The sequence below is a fragment of the Macaca fascicularis genome, chromosome 15 (assembly GCF_037993035.2).
Source record: "Macaca fascicularis isolate 582-1 chromosome 15, T2T-MFA8v1.1".
NCBI lineage: Eukaryota > Metazoa > Chordata > Mammalia > Primates > Cercopithecidae > Macaca > Macaca fascicularis.
The window spans coordinates 126,974,545-126,996,474 of NC_088389.1; the positions used below are offsets into that span (position 1 = coordinate 126,974,545).

General features: G+C 47.0%; 1 long non-coding RNA gene across 1 annotated transcript; it reads left to right on the plus strand.

Annotated features, from left to right (window-relative positions):
• Positions 1-491: 491 nt before the first annotated feature.
• On the plus strand, positions 492-7,723 carry LOC135967607 (uncharacterized). The gene is made up of 3 exons (XR_010581753.1): positions 492-976; positions 5,461-5,586; positions 6,945-7,723. It is a non-coding gene; the product is annotated as an uncharacterized lncRNA (long non-coding RNA).
• The last annotated feature ends 14,207 nt before the right edge of the window (positions 7,724-21,930 follow it).

A 21,930-nucleotide genomic window follows, 5' to 3' on the forward strand; every position in this document is an offset into this window, starting at 1 on the left:
AGGATCTTCAATCCGTGAAAGCTATGAATGGTGTTAGCGAGAGTAAAATGCAGCGGAAAAGGCAACGGGAAGGAAATGTGTAGCTTTTCCTCACGACTTCCACTCTGTACCCAGTTAGTAAGCAGGAGCCCGCCACTGGCTTTGCATCTTGACCGCCTGTCTCTGCTAAAAATTCAAAAATTAGCCGGGTGCAGTGGCACACGCCTATAATCCCAGCTACTTGGGAGGCTGAGGCAGGAGAATCGCTTGAACCCGGGAGGCAGGGGTTGCAGTGAGCCAAGATCGAGCCATTGCACTCTAGCCTGGGTGACAGAGCGACTCCCTCTCAACAACAACAACAGCAACAACAACAACAACAACAACAACAACAATTCCACAGAGGCAGGCATCACAGCTTCTATTTCCCCTTGCGTACCTCACATTAGACAGAGTGCCATGTTCCCGTGTTTACTGAGTGCTTTTTAATAACAAATAGATAAACAGATCAGTAACATCATCCAACATCAACCAGTTTGCAAAAATGAAACCATCGTGTCAAACTGGTTTCTGTGAAAGTAACTCGCTGAAAATAACGGAAAGTTTTGCCTCAGAAAATACATCTCTTGACCTAGTTTAAAGTCCTATTTGGATGCCACGGATGTTCAGCTCTACCAGTGTCGAAGCTTCCTGAGGACACAGGAGACTTGGCCTCAGAGAAGGTTCCAATTAAATGACTTCTTTATTGTTTTAAAGTAAGCTATTCTAATATTTCTCAGCGAAAGATTAATTTATCCCCTTGTATGTCAACCCTGAGCTCTTTTTGCTATTCCTAAGCAAAATCTAGTCTGAAAAGGCAGCATAGAGATCCAAAGAACGCACTGACAAAGGATCTCACCCGCAAGACCGCAGTAACACAGTCCCTGGAACAGCTCCGCTCGAGGCCACCCCGGTGGAGTGAGTGGATTCATGTGGTCCTGAAACGGCTCCTGAATACAAGGTGAGCTTTGAATCATATTTTAAAGAAAATTGGGGCCAGTCACAGTGACTCACGACTGTAATCCTAGCACTTTGGGAGGCCGAGGCAGGTGAATCACAAGGTCAAGAGATCGAGACCATCCTGGCCAACATGGTGAAACCCAATCTCTACTAAAAGATCAAGATCAGCCTGGCCAACATAGTGAAACCCTGTCTCTACTAAAAATACAAAAAAATTAGGCAGGCGTGGTGGTGGGTGCCTGTAGTCCCAGCTACTCTGGAGGCTGAGGTGGGAGGATTGCTTGAACCCAGGAGGCAGAGGTTGCAGCGAGCCGAGATCGTGCCACTGCACTCCAGCCTCAGCCTCAGCAACAGCGCGAGACTCCATCTCACAAAAAAAAAAAAAAAAAAGTTAGAGCCACGCATTGAAGTCAAGAATAGGGCAGGAAACTGGAAAAAGAAATTATCTACTCACAAGCATGACTTTTAAAGCAAGACAGCTCTCTTCTTCTCTGCTTTTGGAACAATACATTCTTCTGAGATTAATGAAGGAAAGGGAGGGAACCTGTGAGATCGGATGGGGAATGGCTGGGAAGTTGCTCCAGTGATCTGCCTCCTCTCTTTGGGCTGTGCCCAGAAGCAGGATTGGCATGAGAGGTCGGCACCCAGAGAGGGGCTTGGGAAGCCAGGGCCAGAGGAGCCGAGGTGTGAACACTTGGAGGATGCGGACAAGCTGTGGAAACTTGAGATCTCTCAGAGTAGCAGAGACAATTCCAGGGGTGGCTGGAGAGAGATAGGGGGGTAACTGGAAGAGGCCACCAAACATGTGTGAGGCACTTTGAAAGCAGCATCCAAGGGTCAGTCTGGATTTACCAAGGTGATTAGAGTGAAAAAGCAGTGAGAGGGGAGGGAGGGAGAAAAACAGCAGGAGACTGAGGGAAGGAGAGAGGAGGGAGGGTACGGCTTGGTCAGGACAGCCTAGGTAATGCTTTAGTAACAAATAAATCCTGCACCTCTGTGGTTAAACAGCCAAGGTTTGCTTTTTGCTCCCTTGCACGTCAGCCTCCCAGTCACTCAAAGGCCCAGCTGAGGGCGTGCCATCTTGAGATATGTTATCACCATTGAAAAAGCAGGACAAGAACTGGCAGTTCTGGTTTTCAAACACGCACTGGTCCTCAAAACTTCCTCCAGGAAATGGTGCACATCTTTCCCACTCACATTTCATTACAAGAACAAATCACATGTGCAACGATTTCAAAGGGATGGAGAAGGTCAAGCCTATCATGTTCTGGAAGATACGGGACCAGACACTTTGTGAACAGCCCCACGGCTGACACAGGGAGGAATGGCGACTGCACAGTCCCGGGACAGCTGCTGTGACGACCTGGTGCCTGCAGAGAGCTCGCCCTGAAAAGGATGCTCTGCCATCATGACCTTGGGACAGTTTCTGACCCTCTCGTCTCAATAAGATGTATTTCATATTTCAAATTCTCAAGCTTAACACCCTACAGTTTTCAACGTAAAATTAATCTTCATCTGTACAAATGTTAAAATCTGTGCCTAAAGAAACGGTAATCAGTGAAGGAGGCCTGGGGTGAGTCATCTCTGCTGAATGAAGGGCTGTGTGACAATAGAACATTCTTCGGGAGGTGGAGGCGTCAGATTGAGAGGCTGCCACAGTTTAGTGAAGACTTGCCACGGGGACCCCCAAAGAGAGGCACCGTTGCATTGCGTTCTGTGGGAGCTGGTCCACAGTCAGGGCGCGGCAGAGCCGCGGGGGCCAGCAGCCCCCAGCGTGGGCAGACAGAGTGCCCGGGGAGTGGGCTGGGGGCTGATCAGATGTGTGCCTCTCTCGGGCTCTGTGTTTTGGTGGTAAAAGGCAATTGGGACAGTGATCTGTCCCCTGCCTGATAATCAGCACCAAAATCAAGGAAGTCACACGTCCTTCAGGGATTAAAACATGAGATTGAAACACAGTGGTGTGGAGTGGTCATATGCAGTGGGTGCTTGAAGGAGACAGGGTGACCCTCAAGCCACCAAGACCTGTATGTCCCTTAGTCATCTATCAAAAGCTTATTGGGCACCTTCTATGGACCGAGGATGTTGTGGACACTTGAGGCGTAGTGATGGGCAAGATAGACATGCTGGATGCTCCGATGTGCCCCCAGATAAAGGACACTGCTGGGGATGTTGCTGGCAGGGAGTCCCCAGCTGTCAGCCCTTTTTGGGGACTGCCTGAGCTACAGGGAGCTGCTTCCCTCAAGATCACAGCTCCAACGAGGAGCACAAAGCCCAGCGGTGTGTGTGCTGACCTGGGACAAGGCCGCAGGGCTAGCCCACCCTCAGAATTCGCTGCGGGACTGGCTGATGTTTCTGATGAACTGGCTGTGGTGTGTTCTCCTCCTGCCCAGTCCTATTCCCTTCCCTTCTCTTCCCTTCCCAAGATGGGGGTTCCTGAGAGTACACCCTGGTCACTCTCCATCCTTGTCTCTGACAGTCTGCTTCTCTGGGAGTCCAACCTGCCCCAGACACAGCCTGTCCTCACGGAGTCTACACACTAACGAGGAAGGCAAGTACCAAACAAGTAAACAAACAAGCAAACGTCAGATGGCGATACGTGTTATGAGGAAAATAAAACGGTGTAACAGGGTGGTTACAGAAAAGGCAATGCTGGGGGTAGCCGTCTGGGAGGGTTTGGTGGAGACATGATATTGAGCAGAAACCCGATTAATGGAAATCTAGAGGACAACATCCCAGACAGAGAGAAGGACAAACATAAGGGCCCTAGGACCGACAGGTCTGATACATGTGAGAAAGGAAGAGAAGTGCCTTATGGCTAGGGTGATGTGCACAAGGGGCAGTCACCATGGGCTCAGTGAGGTAGGTGGGGGCAGGCCACTTTGGATTTTACTTAAGGGCAAGGGGAGAAAGGGGGATCCTAGTCCATACAGGGGCTTTCTGTGATTTAGAAAAAGGAATTCCTTTCTTAAGTAAAAAAATAATAATAATAATTCCATGAATGACTAGTTCGGTGCATGACTTGAGTAGCCATTCACAATGTCCCTGTGCGGGATAGTGGGAACTGCGAAAGGCTGAGCCCTCAGCAGAGAATGTAAGCAGGAGAGGAGAGGGGAGTGAGGAGATGGAAGAGTGTCAGCTCTGGGGTTCAGTCAGCAGTGTCCGGCCTAGTTTGCCCAAACAATCATTCCATAATCCAAACTGCTGTTTAAATCGATGGCCAGACACACGCATCCTATTAGGAATTAGGCAAAGCTGCTTCTGGGAGGAGGCACTCCTTGACTCAGCCTGGCTTTCTCAGCCTGCTCACTGGTCGCCCCTCAGCATGGGGTACACATGCCTCAAGAGTGTGCTTCTGCCTCCCACAGACCCCCCAACCTGTACATGCCCCAAGTTGTCTAGCACAGCTGGGAGGCCTGTGTTTCTTTGGATGGTTAGCTCCATATCTCTAAATAATAAGCTCCATGTCTTATATCAGGTAGAAATTACATTCAGCTGCCAGCACAGAGAGCCAGCAAAAGTTGCCTAAACAAGATAAAGATTTGTTTCTCTCTCACGTAAGAGAATCCGTAGGTAAGGAGCAGAAAGATGGAAGGAAATCGGATCCAAATGATTATGGATCTGCCGTAGCAACCCTGAAGTCCCCACGTCTGGCAAGAAAGAGGCAGGAGAAAGGAAAAGGGGGATGTCCCAAGTGTTTTTTGACTTTTTAAGGAGCATGTTCATAAGTCCCACCAACAACTTCGGTGCAGACTTTATTGGCCCTAACTTAGTTACCTGTGTCCTTGCCATCTCTCTCCTGATACAGGTGTATCACTATTGTCATTAAATTAAGAATGAAAATTTCTATATATATGTATTTTTTAGATGGAGTCTCACTCTGTCATGATCTCAGCTCACTGCAACCTCCAACTCCCAGTTCAAGCGATTCTCCTGCCTAAGCCTCCAGAGCAGCTGGGATTACAGGCACCTGCCACTGCGTGTAGCTAATTTTTTGTATTTTTAGTAGAGAGAGGGTTTCACCATGTTGGCCAGGCTGGTCTTGAACTCCTGACCTCGTGATTCACCCACCTTGGCCTCTCAAAGTGCTGGGACAGGCGTGAGCCACCGTGCCTGGTTCTCAAAATTTCTATTTTTATGACTATGTGGGTATTGTTTGCTCTAGTTCCATGAAATGAATCATTTCTTATAAAGTTTTTTGTTTTTCCTAGAGTTGTGAATAGGCTTTGTTTTTGTACTGTCTGCCATCATCACAGCGTCAGCCTCCCTGCCCTCCTGTCTCTGCAGTCCCCGTCATATCAGGTATTCTCTCTTTCTTCCTCACAAAGGCCTCCTCCTCTGTGGCCGAGAGCAGGGTCCGCAGCACAGCCGTTATTCCTGGACTTGCTGTTACCACTCATGTAGGCACTATTTCCTGGTTTCCATGTCTTTTTCCTTCATTTACTGGGACTTCTTTTTGCTGGAACTTTCCTGCTTGATTACTCCTAGACTAACAACCCAAGAGGTGCTGGTCCAGGCCCCAGACATACGGAGAAGAATGAAGCATCATCCCTGCCCTGAAGGGTTTCACAGCCTGCTGGTGGGGAAGACGTGTGGAAAGATACATAATAACAGGTAAGTGCGCTTACGTGCTCTGTGAGCAGGACAATGACATCTATTCGTGGGATCAGGCAAGGCTTCAGAGCAAAGGTGACGCCAGGTTTCGCAAGAAGACTGAGTGTTTGCTCACTGGAGATGTGGAGGAAGGCAATTCCAGGCAGAGGTCACCGCATAGGCAAATGCACGAAGGCATGACAGAGACAGCTAGCAGAACGGTGAGCTCAGTGACGCTGAAGCATAGAATACGTTGCGTAGGTCAGGGCTCAAGCATAAAGAACCAAGCATGTTTCCAAAGTTGCACACAACCCATTTATAAACTGCTGAGCATGTCTTATTTGCAAGTTGTGAGTGACCTAAGCAGGTCTGTAAAAGTGGACGGGGCATTTAAAAACCCGAACATTTCTGCCCAGAAAATCAGGTCTCTTCAATTCTGATTGCCAGCCTTTCAGTCCCAATTCAGACAGAGGAAGCAGAAGGGTTTCCATCAGACCTACACAGCACTCAAGGACAAATTGCTTGAGTTTTCTCAAGAGATAAAGACTTTTTATTACAATGTAACAAAGCATAATTGGTTTAGTTGATCTAGTATGCAAAATCTTGGGTGTTCTTGTGCTATGAAATGTTACGATTCAAAATAATTCAGGCTCTCTCTAGCACTGCAAACCTCCCCTGCCTGCAAGTGCTAAAATGTTTCTTACTTAGACTCACACTTCGCTTTTCCTTCAAAACACAGAGCTTGCCCAAGTCACCGAGGGTAAAGACCTCCCTACCCCTTTCCCACCTTTTTGGATTATTGGTTTTTTTCTATATTTGTCACATTTCTAAGTGCTTCAAAGGGGGCTGGGGCAGACATAACCTCACCTCATAGACTCCTCTGGCTCCACATCACAAGTCTCCTGGGTATTTTTACATTATTATTGGTTGAAACATTTTAAAAATATCTTTCCTCTATAAATGTGTGTGTGTGTACAGCTTCCCTGTCTCCCTGAAATGCCCATTTATAGGTAGGAAGTAGCCAGTTGCCCAACTGTTTTACGAGAGGCTCATACCTCAGAAAAACTACGTCGCACCCCTTCCTAGGAGAACCCAGTAAAGGTTCTTTGTCCTCGCTGTCTTTTCAAATCGTTTCTGCCGTTATAGATCAAGGTGTTCCAGTGATTTTGTCAGGATAGCTCTTTAGAAAAGAAGAATCAGGGAGGAAAAGAGCCAGTTAAACGGGTTGAAGGAACTGTGGGAAGGTGTGTACGTGAGTGGGGAGGGGGGAGGGGGCCTCACACGAATAATATTTGAAATTTACCTCTAAACTTGAAACCTGGTTGACAAATGTTGTTACAGAAATTCAAAAGTATTGGGTTTCATTTGTTTGTTTCTAGCGGATATCACAGGAGCACCGGTCAGATGCTGGGTGTTTGCCGGACAAGCGAGCCAGAGGAACACGAAGGCCCTGCCATCAAGGAGCGTGCCAGACCTTGGGGCCCCTAGACCAGGAGTCCTTCAGAGGGGCCTGCCACGCTCCTCACGTTTCAAAATGATTTTCCACCCTGAACATTACACTGTCTGTCAAGTTCAAAGAGCCTTCGTGTTTTGTTTGAAACAGGGTCTCGCTGTGTCACCCAGGCTGGAGCGCAGTGGCACGACCTCGGCTCATTGCAGCCTTGACCTCCTGGCGTCAAGGGATCCTCCCACCTCAGCCCCCCGAGTAGCTGGGACTACAGATATGTCCCACCACACCTGGCTAATTTTTGTATTTTTTGTAGAGATGGGGATCTGCCATGTTGCCCAGCCAGGTTGGTCTTGCACACCTGAGCTCAAGCAATCCTCCTGCCTCAGCCTCCCAAAGTGTTGTGATTACAGGTGTGAGCCACTGTGTCTGGCTGCAGAAGATTTTCTTTAATTCAGCCCATCTCACTACGGTTTTCTTTCTATAAAAACCCCAGCATTCCCACTAAGGATGCTTGTTGCTTCTGGAAAGGAGTATTAAAGTATCAGTCTTCCTTTCCAAAGTTCAAACCCAAGCCAATGTCCTTCTGGAATCATTTCTAGATGTGTGTGTATGTGTGTACAGACATATATATGTATATAAGTATTTACATATTATGTGTATATATTAAAATGTATATATTTACTCACATACATGCATGTATACATATATAGTACAAGCATATGCATATCTATGTATATGTATTTACATTTCTGTTTGTGCCTCATTTTTTCTTCATACTAGAAAAATGTAATATTGACAAAATCAAAAATAAATTGGTTTGTGGTTCTAGATGCCACAGCAGTGACCGCAGGCATTTAGGCATTTCATAATGTTCACTGGTCATCTCTCTAGGCCTGCCACTGTTTGGAAGTGAGTAATATTATACAGCTCCAGTTACAAAGCCATGCACTTGACTGAATCCTCATGTGGCAGAGAGAAGCCCTCTGCCAGGGGGAGAAACCCAGTCCCGTGATCAAACCCCTACTGGGCTGATCAGTTATTGGCAAGTCCCCCTGCATGCTAGCTGGGGTGCTGTGGGGTGTCCTCCGGGACAAGTTCTCAACTGCAGCGGCACCTTGGAGTCATGGAGAGCTTCCAAACATCCTCCTGTTGGGGTCCTTCCTTTATGGGGTCCCCTCTGATGGGAGTGGGTGGGGCCTGGCGCAGGGATTTTGAAATGTGACTCCTGTGTTGAGCCCAAACTGGGAACCCTGGCAGCAGGGTCATTGGTATTTGAGGACACAAAGCAAGAAGGCAGCCTGTCTTCTCTTTTCCCAGAGGTGGAAGGCGGTGGGGAGGAGCAGGAGGGCGTGCGCGGTACCCCTGGAGGCCACCTGCCTGGGCTTGCTCGGGGCCAGCAGCCTCGGAGGCTGTGTGGAGGCCGCGGCCGCACATCTGGCCCTAAGCACTGCACAGACTGTGGAAATCCTGTAAGATAAGCTCCCAGGAATGAAAAGAAGGCGGTCTACACTTTCTGGGTCCCAGCGCCAAAGCAGGAGGTCCCAAAACCGCAGGGTGGGGGCGGGATCATTTGCGGACACCAAAAGCCAAAGGCCAAGAGGACTCTGTTTTAGCAGATTAATTTATAAGAAAAATATCAGAAGCAAAGGCACACATGGGAATATTGTTATTGGAAAGAACATTTTGCAAAGGAATTTTTATAAATGGAAACTGCTTCAAGTTCAAGCCATATTTAAAAACACAACCACATGGGTGGCAGGAAAGAGGGTACCAGCTGTGTTCAAATATTTTCCTAAAGGGATGGACACCCAGCCCCCCTCAGCTGTCCCCAAAGGGCGCAGGAGGTCTGTGGATCCTGCTTACTTTGGGGGCCCCGGACTTGGCCCCTGGAGGCCTTAGTGACCCGATGAGGATAGTAAAACATGGTAGCTGTTCCGGGAACGCCTTCTCCAGAGATAAAGACTGTTCTTCACCAAAGATGATTCCAGGAAAGTTAATTTTGGAAATGGAGAGGAGAAAAGTATGTATGAATCGCACCTGAGTGCAGATTTAAGTCCATGGTATTTGCCCAAAGAATCCCTCAGGAAATCTTTCCCTTCCTTTGACCTACAGCAGAATAAAGGAGATTAATTTTGGGTGGATGGTTGGTGGCAGAACTCGAGGGAATTTCAGAAAACTGAAGAAAATAACTACTTGAATAGACCAGAAGTGAAGGTTTGCTGTGGTGTGCAGCCCAAAATCTAGTTCAGGCCATCTCCTGTGACATTTTTAAAAATTGCTGTGTTTGACACAACCTTAGGCCTGAGAAAACTTTACTTTCCTAGAAAAGCACATTTACGTGGAAACCTGGCATACTCCCCGGCACTCAGCTGCAGGAAGTCGGCCTTGGTTCCCCACGGCATCTGCAGAGCAGTGGCTGGCATGGGGCAGCCTTTTATACATCTGTGCGTAAAAGAGGGGAACGCCTCTCCTGTGAACGCCAGGGGAGCAGTTCTGAGGTAGACAAAAGACCCTTAATACACATTTTCCCCCAAATTAATCATCTCGGTTCCAGGAAAAAAAACAGACTTTTTTGGACTTCTATATATTGCATCATAGCATATCAATGTAATCAGTAGAATCAACACCGTTCCTCTTATTACTAACGATTAACACATCGTGGGCACACACGATGGACTCAGGCGTTGCTGGAGAAGATTTGATTCACATATTATTTTAAGTCTGTTTTCTATTGCTTGTAGTAGAATACCTGAAACTGGGTAATTTATAAAGAAAAGGAATTTATTTCTGACATTCCTGGAGGCTGCGAAGTCCAAGTGCATCTGGTGAGGGCGCGCTTGCTGGCGGGGGCTCTGCAGGGTCCCAGGGTGGTACAAGGCATCCCATGACGAGGGGGCTGAGTTCACCCGCTCAGGTCTCTCTTCCTCTTCTTATAAAGCCACCTGTTTCCCTCCCTAATAATCCACCAGTCCATTGACCCAGTAATCCATTCATCCATGAATGAATTAACCCATTCAGGAGGGCAGAGTGCTTATGACCCAGTCACCTCTCAATGCTGCCACACTGGGGATTCAATTTCAAAAGGAGTTTGGGAGGGGACAGATATCAAGACCGTAACACATATATGAATGCATTGTTATCCTCCAAACTGTGTAAGAACTCCTATGCCCATTTCAGAGATGGGGAAATGGAGGCACAGAGGATTTAGTAACAACACTCAGCTAATGAGTGGTGAAATGGAGACCCCAGCACAGGCAGCCTGACCCTGGGCTTTGTCCCTCTAGCCACTCCTGCCTGTCCACTCCGAGGCTGTTGAGTGGATGCCCATGGATTTGCCTGCTCACGCCTTCCCTCTGGATGCCCTGCCATGCTCCACCAACATGGTTCCATGACAGCTTCGATAGTATCACCTGGCCCTGCCCCTGCCCCTGCCCCTGGCCATGGTTCACTGCTCTACAGACAAGCCCTGAACCCATTGTTAATGAATTCTTTCCCCAATATATTTCAACTTGAAACTACACAGGAGACAGGGTCTATTTCTCGCCGATAGTTGTAAAATCTGGAGCTGTTGGGAACTGTATTTGCCGCCACAGGGAGGAACGCACTCGATAGTTGTAAAATCTGGAGCTGTTGGGAACTGTATTTGCCGCCACAGGGAGGAACGCACTCGATAGTTGTAAAATCTGGAGCTGTTGGGAACTGTATTTGCCACCACAGGGAGGAATGCGCTCCACAGCCAGAGAGAAGGAAGCCAGAGCTCCAGAGAAACAGGAAGCAGAGGCGAGGAGAGTCCTGGGGCATGGAACCTCTGCTTCCTACAGTGCACAAGGCTGCCGCCTTCCTGCCACTGGGATCCACAATCATGGTAGTTTCTCCTTTTGGCTGAAGCTAGTTTGAATGGGGTTTCCGTCACTTGCAACCTAGATAGTTCTAACTAGTTAGAGGCAGAAACTCCATTCTGAGCCCCAAACCAAAGATGTCAGAGTCCTTTTGTCCTTTTCTTTTTCCTGCAAAGAAGGCCTTTGTCCAGAAAGCGATGTTGGCCTCTCCTGCAGGGTCTTCCCCATAAAGCCAGGAGTAGTCAGGAGGACTTCATGCCTGCGTTGCTACTCCAACCACTTCCAAAGATGGCTACATCAATTTAGCCCATGATTCCTTGTGATGTGACTTTGCCACGACTTCCATCAGGAAGTGGAATCTGTTTCCCCTCCTCTTAAATTTGGGCATGACATGTGACTTGCTTTGACCAACAGGCTGCATCAGAAGTGGGGTTATGTGATCTCCAAGGCTCGATCTCCAAGGTCCAAGTTGACCTTGGACCTTTCAGCCCAGCTGACCCTCCAGCTGAATGCAGCCATGTCAGTGAGCCCAGGTGAACCAGTGGAGAAACCAACCTTCGGAATCAAGAGTGATAATTGATTGTCGTCATCGTAAGTCTGTAGGTGTTAAGGTGGTTTCTCTCATAGCAGTAGACAACTGATACACCTGTAGTCACTCCGGCCTGGGAGAACGGGCATGTCAGTTGCACAACATGACTCTAACTGGCTAAAGCCCTGGGTGTCATGAGTGCTGGTGCAGCAAAGCTCCTTGCTGGAAGGAGGGTTCTGGGTGAGCTCTGGGTTTTTGCACAGTGAGCCCAGAACCACACGGCTCTGCATTCACTCTTCCCGGCCCACTAGTGCTCTTGCTTGTGGTGAAACAGATCCAGGTTTAATTATTAGAAGTAGCCAAAAACACAGGCTATGTTATACTCCCAAATCTGGAGTTTCTTGCATACAGCCAGGTGTTTAGAATTGTCACAGACTTTATACCTTTTTTCCCGGTTACACCAGTTAGTCCAAGGAAGGCCTTTCTAATACTTTGCTGTTCCTCCCCCTAGTTATTGTTGGGGAGTCACGGGAGTTCAGAGCTGCAAGGCAGTGAGACACAATAGAGTAAAACTCATTTTACAAGAGAGAGGGAGTGTCTTGGATGACTTGAGACTCGGAGTTGGTGGGATGTGGAGTTGGGTGTTGGTTCCCAGGGGGGCCTCTGTGTGCTCTGGGCAGACAAAACCATCTTAATTGTGACTAAGTTCTCAGGGTCACATAAACTGGAGTCCAGTTGTCTGTCCTGAATTTCCTAGGACTCCACTGAAAAGAACTTAAGCCACAAGTGAGATTCAAAAATGTCCGAAGGACTTGGGACCCTCTGGGAAATGGGAGTGCAAAGCATCCCCTGAGTAGGAACCTTCCCCAGGTGAGGGAGGCCCTCAGCACACCGGGGGGGTGGGACACGGGTGTGCCATGAGAAGGGAGTGGCACATCCAGGCTCAGGTATCTCCTTTACAGCTCCCTGAAGACATCAAGCCTTCCTCACCAGAGAGCGTCACTCCCATGGGGGCTGGGAGACAGAACGGGATGAAATACAGCATCTGGGCTCCAAGCACAGGGCCATGGGAAGGGGTGTGTTCCCGGCCATGGGGAGATAGGCAGGGATGGCAGGTAGAGACGGAACCGGCTCTCCTGGGGGTCAGGGGAGTCAGGGGCTGAGGGCAGGTGGCTGAGGCATGGAGGTCACTGTGAGTGGGACCTGCATGGAGAAACTGGGCCGTGACATTGAACCGCCTGTGTAGAGCTTGAGCAGTGGGGCCCTGACGTCAGTGTAGACTAGTGGGGTAAACACAGAGAGGTGGGTGGGCGGATGAGGAGGCCATGCAGAGCAGAGGGATTATGGGATTATTTACTTATATATGTGCACACACACAGATGTGTATACTGTATTCACACACACACACACACAGTCACACACACACTCAGGACTCCAGGAGACACAGTAAGAGCAGGCTGATGCGCCACCTCAGGGCGGGTGGGGATTCCAATCGCATTGTTCCAATGACTCTGCTTGGGACCTGCGAACTGAAAGGCCACAGGAGATATTTGGAGAACTCAGATGAAGACACGAGGACTCAGAGAGGTGAAGTGACTTATCAACAAGAGGTTTCCAGGCCATAGGAGGTCGAGGCTGCAGCCGGCTGTGATCACACCATTGCACGCCAGCCTGGGTGACAAAGCAAGACCCTGTCTCAAAAAAGAAAGAAAGAGTCCAGGCGCGGTGGCTCAAGCCTGTAATCCCAGCACTTTGGGAGGCCGAGATGGGCGGATCACGAGGTCAGGAGATCGAGACCATCCTGGCTAACACAGTGAAACCCCATCTCTACTAAAAATACAAAAAATTAGCCGGGCGTGGTGGCGGGCGCCTATAGTCCCAGCTACTCGGGAGGCTGAGGCAGGAGAATGGCGTGAACCCGGGAGGCGGAGCTTGCAGTGAGCCGAGATAGTGCCACTGCACTCCAGCCTGGGCGACAGAGCAAGACTCCACCTCAAAAAAAAAAAAAAGAAAGAAAGAAAGAAAGAAGGAAGGAAAGAAAGAAAGAAGAAAGAAAGAAAGAAAGAAAGAGAGAGAAAGAAAGAAAGAGAGAGAGAAAGAAAGAGAAAGAAAGAGAGAAAGAAAGAAAAAGAGAAAGAAAGAGAAAGAGAGAGAAAGAAAGAAAGAGAAGAAGAAAGAAAGAAAGAAAGAAAGAAAGAAAGAAAGAAAGAAAGAAAGAAAGAAAGAAAGAAAGAAAGAAAGAAAGAAAGAAAGAAAGAAAGAAAGAAAGAAAGAAAGAGGCTTGCAGGCCAAAGTGGCCACTGCCTGTTTTGTAGGGAAAGTTACAGTGGGAGGCAGCCGCACCGTTGGTCATAACAGCATTGTCAGGGAAGGGTAGCACCTGGCTCCATTGTGACCTTTGTTCCTGAGGTAGAGCGTTCCTTGCCCCTTCTACCAGGAGCACAGAATAAGGGTGTGGGTGAAGCCCAGTGATGGTTCTGAGTAGATGTCATCAAAATAAGGGAGACTTGGAGCAAAGGGTTTTAGAGACTGTGTACCTTATGGCACCCAGGGCCGAGGACTTCACGAGGGCAGCCTTAGGCTCCCACACTGAAACAATGGCTTGGCATGGAGTCAGTACAAAAGCACGGCCTCTGTGGGTTCCCTAAACAAGCATGTTTTAAGTTAACTCATTTCCAGTAATAACGTGCAACAACTTCAACTTTTGCTGATGCAAGCGTTTCTGGCGGAGGGAACGGGACATGACATAACGAACATGAGAAACTTACGAAAAGCTTCTGGAGAAGATGTGATCCTATCTTTGGCAACACTGATTGGATCCAGAGCTTTGTAAAACCAAAAGCACCGAAATCTCTCTACCTCCATCCATCACAAATATGCAAGGCAGGGGAGCAAGAAAGATTTAAAGAGAGGAGAGGAGGAGGGAAAACAATGAAACAAACCAAATGGCTTCATAATCTTGCAGCAGCTGCTTCAGAATCTCTAGGAGTTAACAGTCCCCAGGAATCCAGTGACCAGTCTCCCAAGCGCATCCTGGAAGGCAGGGATGGCCCAGGAGCACATGGAGGCGGAAATGCTGAGCTAGGCAATTGCATCTGCACCCAGGAGGCTAGTGGCCACGCTGCAGCTACACACAGGGCTCCGTCTGCTTCCCTGAGGCTGCCACAGAATGAGATGTGGCTGGCTGTGCTGATTTGCAAAGCCAACGCAGCTATGCTGTTCCTTCACTAGCCACCAGCAGCCTCACAGGGACTGGGGTCCAGTCTCCCTCCCTCTCTTCCTTCCTTTCTTCTTCATCCTCCAAGAAAGCAAATGATGAGTCACAGGAAAGGACTCTGTAACTTCAGAGAGAGCATTTCAGTGGGCATCAGCCCGTCTGAGAGAAGTGTGGGTGCGAATAAGGAACTTCCAAACTTTTCTTTTAAACCAACCAATGCCACTTTTCAAATGAAATATTCATCCAGGCAAAGTGGAAACATTGTGGTTGAGGGACCAGGAGGGGGAGCAAGGAGCCTACTCGGGTGGCTGTGACAAAGCACCACAAACAACAGAAGTTCTCTGTCTCCCAGTCTGGAGGCGAGAGCCACAGGATCCAGCATCATCAGGGCTGTTCCTCGTGAGGCCATGAGGGAAGATCTCTCCCCTTGACTTGTAGATGGCCGTCTTCTCCCTTCACACGGCCTTCCTTGTAAGCATATCTCTGTGTCCACCTTTCCCCTTTTCATAAGGACACTGGTCACGCTGGACGAGGGCCCACTCTAGTGACCTCACCTTCACTTGATGACCTCTGTAAAGCCTCTATCCCCAAAGATGGTCACATTCCGAGTTCCTCGGGGTGAGGACTTCATATGAGGAGCACAATTCAACCCACAACAGAGCCTTTCCTGCTCGGATCCATCCCCTCTGAGGGGGGCTTGTAGGACAACACCATGGAAATGTTCCTGAGCTGTGAAACGGCCAACAGAAAGTCGGCAGAGAGGCTGGAAAGGATGAGAAACACAGAGATACAGCCACAGGTTGATGCCCAGGGAAGAAGCACCTTTAAAAGGCACCACATCCTTAGGGGCAAGGGCAGGGCCTGGGCTGGGGACTGACTGCGGCAGTTTGTTTGTTGGGGGAATAAGTGAGACTAAAGGTACCATCTTCAAGCAAGAGTAATCAAACAGTGTGTCCCTACCACAAAGATAAACTTATAAATCAGCGAAATAGCATTGAGAGGTCAGAAACACACCCTGTGTTCTCTCTCTTAGATAGATAGACAGACAGACAGACAGATAGATAGATAGATGACAGATACATAGATGATATAGATAGATACACAGATAGATAGATAGATAGATAGATAGATAGATAGATAGATAGATGACAGATACATAGATGATAGGTATAGGTAGATGTTTGAAAGATGACAGATACATAGATAATACAGATAGATACTAGAAAGATGACAGATACATAGATGACAGAGATAGATAGATAGATAGACAGATAGATAGAGAGATGACAGATACATAGACGATATAGATAGATAGATAGATAGAGAGATGACAGATACATAGATGATAGGTATAGATAGATGTTTGAAAGATGACAGATACATAGATGATATAGATAGATACACAGATAGATAGATAGATAGATAGATAGATAGATAGAGAGATGACAGATACATAGATGATATAGATAGATAGATAGATAGATAGATAGATAGATAGATAGATGACAGATACATAGATGATATAGATAGATAGATAGATAGATAGATAGATAGATAGATAGATAGATGACAGATACATAGATGATAGGTATAGATAGGTAGATGTTTGAAAGATGACAGATACATAGATAATACAGATAGATACTAGAAAGATGACAGATACATAGATGACAGAGATAGATAGATAGATAGACAGATAGATAGAGAGATGACAGATACATAGACGATATAGATAGATAGATAGATAGATAGATAGAGAGATGACAGATACATAGATGATAGGTATAGATAGATGTTTGAAAGATGACAGATACATAGATGATATAGATAGATACACAGATAGATAGATAGATAGATAGATAGATAGATAGATAGATAGAGAGATGACAGATACATAGATGATAGGTATAGATAGATAGATAGATAGATAGAGAGATGACAGATACATAGATGATATAGATAGATAGATAGATAGATAGACAGATAGATAGAGAGATGACAGATACATAGATGATATAGATAGATAGATAGATAGATAGATAGATGACAGATACATAGATGATATAGATAGATAGATAGATAGATAGATAGATGACAGATACATAGATGATAGGTATAGATAGGTAGATGTTTGAAAGATGACAGATACATAGATAATACAGATAGATGCTAGAAAGATGACAGATACATAGACGATATAGATAGATAGATAGATAGATAGATAGATAGATAGATAGATAGATGCTAGAAAGATGACAGATACAGGCGGGGCGCAGTGGCTCACGCCTGTAATCCCAGCACTTTGGGAGGCCGAGGTGGACGGATCACGAGGTCAGGAGACTGAGACCATCCTGGCTAACACGGTGAAACCCCGTCTCTACTAAAAACACAAAAAAATCAGCCAGGTGTGATGGCACATGCCTGTAATCCCAGCTACTCGGGAGGCTGAGGCAGGAGAATCACTTGAACCTGGGAGGCAGAGGTTGCAGTGAGCTAAGATCCTGCCATAGAACTCCAACCTGGGTGACAGAGCAAGACCCCATCTCAAAAAAAAAAAAAAAAAAAAAAAAGAAAGATGACAGATACATAGATTTTGTATATATATATATATATATATATATATATATATATATATATATAGAGAGAGAGAGAGAGAGAGAGAGAGAGAGAATAGAGAGAGTGATCTAGCAAATGCTGCAAAATGCTAACAATGGGTGAACCCGGGTGAAGGTCATATCGGTGTTCTTTGTATTAAAACTATTCCTGCACCTTTTCTGTAATTTCTGTACATTTGAGCTTTTTTTAAAAAAGAAGCATGCGGTCTAATATTACTTATCAGCCTGGGTACGAGGCTGACCTCACCCACAAATTCAGACCTGGGGACTCAGGCTGGGGAGCTGGCGTGTGTCCTCACTCAACAGGGCACTATTCAAGCAGCTTCTGTGTCCTCACTCAAGAAGGGCCAGTGTGTCATTTAATATTGAGACCTCAGCGCTAGAGAAAACAGCCTGTGGGTGGAGCCTTTTGTTTTTAAGTTTTCATCTGTTTTTCTCTTTGGAACAGCCTTGATTGAATACCATACAATTCACATATTTAAAGTGCACAATTCAATGGTTTTTAATACATGCACAGAGTTGTGCACTCCTCACCGCAATCAACTTCAGAGCACTCACCACCCTAAAAAGAAATGCTGTACCCTCTAGCTCTCACCCCTCGCATCCCACTCTGCGCCCAGCTCTGGCAGCCACTGATTTCCTGTCTGCTCTGTAGATTTGCCGGCCTCATCTACACGTTTGGTGGAAATCACATTGTATACAGTCTTTTGTGTCTGGCTTCTTTCACTTAGCACAGTTTGCTTGCGGTCACCCGTTGTAGCACACACCAGCACTTCATTCTTATACACACGAGCCAAAGGTGGCTTCTGAGTGGTGGCTCCTAGGTTATTTATCTCTTCACTGAAGGCTGAGACCTCTAAGCTCAAAACCCCACTGGCATCAAACTCAGAAATGTACATATCCAGTTGTTTTGAGAATTGCAGAAACAAGCAGACTTTTAGCCACTTAGGGCCTGCCTGTTTTGCATTCCCCAGGAGATCTCACTCACTACCTGCTGGACACTGATAAGATTGAGCCTCGTGGTTGTAAGAACAGTCCCAAGGTGCTACTACCTTCCAAGGCTCTCGGACCCAGAGACTCCCCGCCATGCTGCCAAGCAGCAGCTCCTAGGCACAGAAGCCTCCTTTTTGGCTCCCTTCCCATTTCCCTTGCCTCCTCCCCTTCTGGAAGGTGCATCCCCCTACGCCCCCGCCATAAGCCGCTTGAAAGTCTCATGCAGCAAGGGAGTTCCCTACTCATGCAATGGTGTCCCAGCACCACAAGGTGAAGCTTGCGTGTGTCACTACCTCTCACGGTCACCACTTTTTCCTTGATGAGCCCCCAAATCTCTCAAGCCCTCTACAATTCCTTTTTACTGCTGAATAGCATTCCATTGCATGGATATACCCTATTTGTGTATCCATTCGTCCACTGATGGACATTTAGTTATGTGCACCTTTTGGCTATTATGGACAATGCTACTCTGAACATTTGTGCTATTTTTGATGGAACACCTGTTTTCATTTCTCTGGGGTATAGACATAATGGTAGAATTGCTGGTCATATGGCAACTCTGTTTAATCCTTTCAGGAGCTGCCAGCCTGTTTTCCAAACTGGCTTCACCATTTGCATTCCCATCAGCAAAGTGTATGAGGGCTCCGAAGATTCCGCCTCCTGGCTAACACTTGCTATTGTCTGACTTTTCTATTCTAGCCATCCTAGTGTGTGTGAGGTGGTTTCGATTTCACTTCTCTGATGACTAATGATGTGAAGCATCTTTTCATGTGCCATTTGTATACACCTTCCTTGGAGAATTATCTATTCAGACTTTGTGCTCATTTTTCAATTGAGTTACTTGGCTTTTTATCATGGAGTTGCAACAATTTTTTATATATTCTCAATGCAAGTCCCTTATTGGATATATGATTTGCAAATATTTTTCCCTTTCTTTGGGTTATTTTTTTTACTTTGTTGATGGTGTCTTTTGAAGCACAAAAAAGTTCTAATTTCAATTTATCTATTGTTTTCCTTTGTTGCTTATGCTTTTACTGTTATATCTAAGATACAGACTGTATCTTCATTGCCAAATCCAAGGTCATGAAGATTTACTCCTAGGTTTTCCACTAAGATTTTTATGGTTTTAGATCTTACATTTAGGTCTTCGATCCATTTTGAGTTAATTTTTTGTATATGGTGTTTGTTCTTTTGTGTGTGGCTATCCACTTGTCTCAGCACCATTTGTTGAAAGACAATTCTTTCCCTGTCAACTAGCAACCTTGTCCACAATCAATTAAACATACACATACAGGTATGTTTCCAGACTCTATTCTACTTTGTTGATTTAAGAGTTTATCCTCGGCCGGGCGCGGTGGCTCAAGCCTGTAATCCCAGCACTTTGGGAGGCCGACCGGGCGGATCACGAGGTCAGGAGATCGAGACCATCCTGGCTAACACGGTGAAACCCCGTCTCTACTAAAAAATACAAAAAACTAGCCGGGCGAGGTGGCGGGTGCCTGTAGTCCCAGCTACTCGGGAGGCTGAGGCAGGAGAATGGTCTAAACCCGGGAGGCGGAGCTTGCAGTGAGCTGAGATCCGGCCACTGCACCCCAGCCTGGGCGACAGAGCAAGACTCTGTCTCAAAAAAAAAAAAAAAAAAAAAAAAAGAGTTTATCCTCATGGCAGAACCACAGTGTGTTAGTCCATTCTTTGTTGCCATAAAGGAATACCTGAGGCTGAGTAATTTATAAAGAAAAGAGGTTTATTTGGCTCATGGTTCTGCAGGCTGTATAGGAAGCATAGCACTGGCAACTACTTCTGGTGAGGCCTCAGGAAGCTTCCAATCATGGTGGAAGGCTAAGGGGAGCCGGTGCATCACATGGCAAGAGAGGGAGCAAGAGAGAAAGAGAAGAGCTGCCAGTCTCTTTTAAACAACCAGATCTCTTGTGAAGTCACAAAGTGAGTGAGGACAGCCCCAAGCCATTCATGAGGGATCCACCTCCACGATCTCCCACTAGGCCCCACCTCCAGCCCTAGAGGGCACATTTCAGCATGAGATTTGCAGGGCACAAAACACCCAAACCATTTCACATGCTGTCTTCCATATTGTTGCTCAGGGGTGGAGCCTTTCACGTGACTCATTCCCCCTGCTGATGAGCTCCCAGTTAGGGCCCAGCCAGGTCCTGCCCCTGCCCCTGTGAGGGTGGGGCCTTCTAAAGGTGCAGCTGCTCTGGGTGTTAGCACCTGACTATGTTTCTGGCCACATCCTGTGTTTGTTCTCCCTTCCCACCCTTCTGTTGGTCTTCACAGCTCAGGAGGATCTCTGTCAGCCCATGGGCATGGCTTCTGAACACCTGGAGCAGTGTGAGTTTTGGTGTGAGGCAGGGATCACCCTCACAGCCTGTGGGAGGCAGGGGCTTCCACCACACTTCCTGATCCCCACCAACACAGGCCTTTGGGGCTGGCTGTACTTGTTCCGCTCTGGTGCAAGAATATCAAAGTTGAAAGACAGAGAAGGTATTCCAATGAGATAAGTTATACCTGAAAGAAAAAAAGTATGGTCCAATCCCTCGTAACACTTAGACCACTAGCTGTCAAATATCCCCAGCCTTCCATCCTTTCAAAGGGAGGTCAGAAAAAGATGCGGAGAAGCGAATCCATTTGTCCTAGGGAGGATCATGGCTTTAAGAGCCTTCCTCAATCTGAAACATTTCTTCAAAGAGAATGTTTACAAACTCACTAGAGAACACAATGGAATCTAAAACTGGAAGGACATCTGAAAAGGGGAGAAGATTGTTATCTTCAGGAGAGAAGTACCATGGAAAATAGACTTCCCAAAAGAGTGCTTTTCATACTAGTGAGGGACAGGCAGAGAGCTTGGATTGTATGTTGGAATTGTATACATTTCCACTTAAACTTCGTGATATGGTTTGGCTCTGCACCCCCACCCAAACCTCATCTTGAATTGTACTTCCATAATTCCCACGTGTTGTGGGAGGGATCCAGTGGGAGATGATTGAATAATGGGGGAGGTTTCCCCCATATTGTTCTCGTGGTAGTGAATACATCTCACAAAATCTGATGGTTTTATCAGGGGGTTCTGCTTTTGTGTCTTCCTCATTCTCTCTTTGCCTGCTGTTGTCCATGTAAGACATGACCTGCTCCTCCTTGCCTTCCGCCATGATTGTGAGGCTTCCCCAGCCATGTGGAACTGTAAGTCCAACTAAACCTCTTTCTTTTGTAAATTGCCCAGTCTTAGGTGTATCTTTATCAGCACTTTGAAAATGGACTAATACACTTGGAAATGGCTAAATTACCTTTTTAAATTGGTGCTCAATTTTCCCTGCTGTTAATACTTTAAAGTTCTCCCAAGAAGTTAAGGCTGGGTGAACATTTAAACCTTCTAGGAGAACCTGCTAAAGGGTCGTCCACGTGCAGGGAGTCCTTGTGTGCTGCTTCCATCACCCCCAAACCCACTCTCCACCTGCCAGCCCCTCCTGCCTGTGTGGCTGCATGGACTGCACTCTACAACTCCTGGGCCCTCTGGCTTCTGGGTGAGTTTGGCCAGAGGTCAGGGGGAGCCCCAGCAGGAGTTCAAGGGGAGAGAGGAAAGTGAGACTTCTCATTGCTCTGCATCCCCCGACTCTGTAAACTCACCTCTGGAGGGGGCGTCCTCCTCACAACTTTCTCCTTCCATGTTTCGGTTCTTATAACCTCTCCCTCCCCTAACCCACTGGATC